Here is a 382-nt window from a genome sequence, read left to right as displayed (position 1 = left end):
GATTATGTCTTCCACCTAGAGCGGTAGTTCTCAGTGAGGGTGATTTTGACCCTCAGGAGACATTTTTGGTTGTCACAACCATGGTGTGTAGGGTGGAGGGTGCTAATGAAATCTAATGGGTAGAATCTAGAGATGCTGCTAAACATTCTATAATACAAGGTACGGTCCCCCACAGCAAAGTACCATATGGCTCTAAATGTCAACAGATTGAAAACGCCTGATTAAAAGAAATTTCATCAAAATAATTTTACTTTATATTAGCTTTGCTATTTTTTGGATTTTTGTGATGCTTAAGCTTTAACAAATTTTGAATTACACACTTGTGTCATTTTTGTTTTGCTTTCCATTTTTAATTTCAGGGGGAATAATATTAGTTTAAGGA

Source organism: Camelus bactrianus, chromosome 1 (genome assembly GCF_048773025.1).
Source record: "Camelus bactrianus isolate YW-2024 breed Bactrian camel chromosome 1, ASM4877302v1, whole genome shotgun sequence".
NCBI lineage: Eukaryota > Metazoa > Chordata > Mammalia > Artiodactyla > Camelidae > Camelus > Camelus bactrianus.
The sequence above is the reverse complement of the archived record's forward strand: the minus strand, read 5'-3'. Positions refer to the sequence as shown.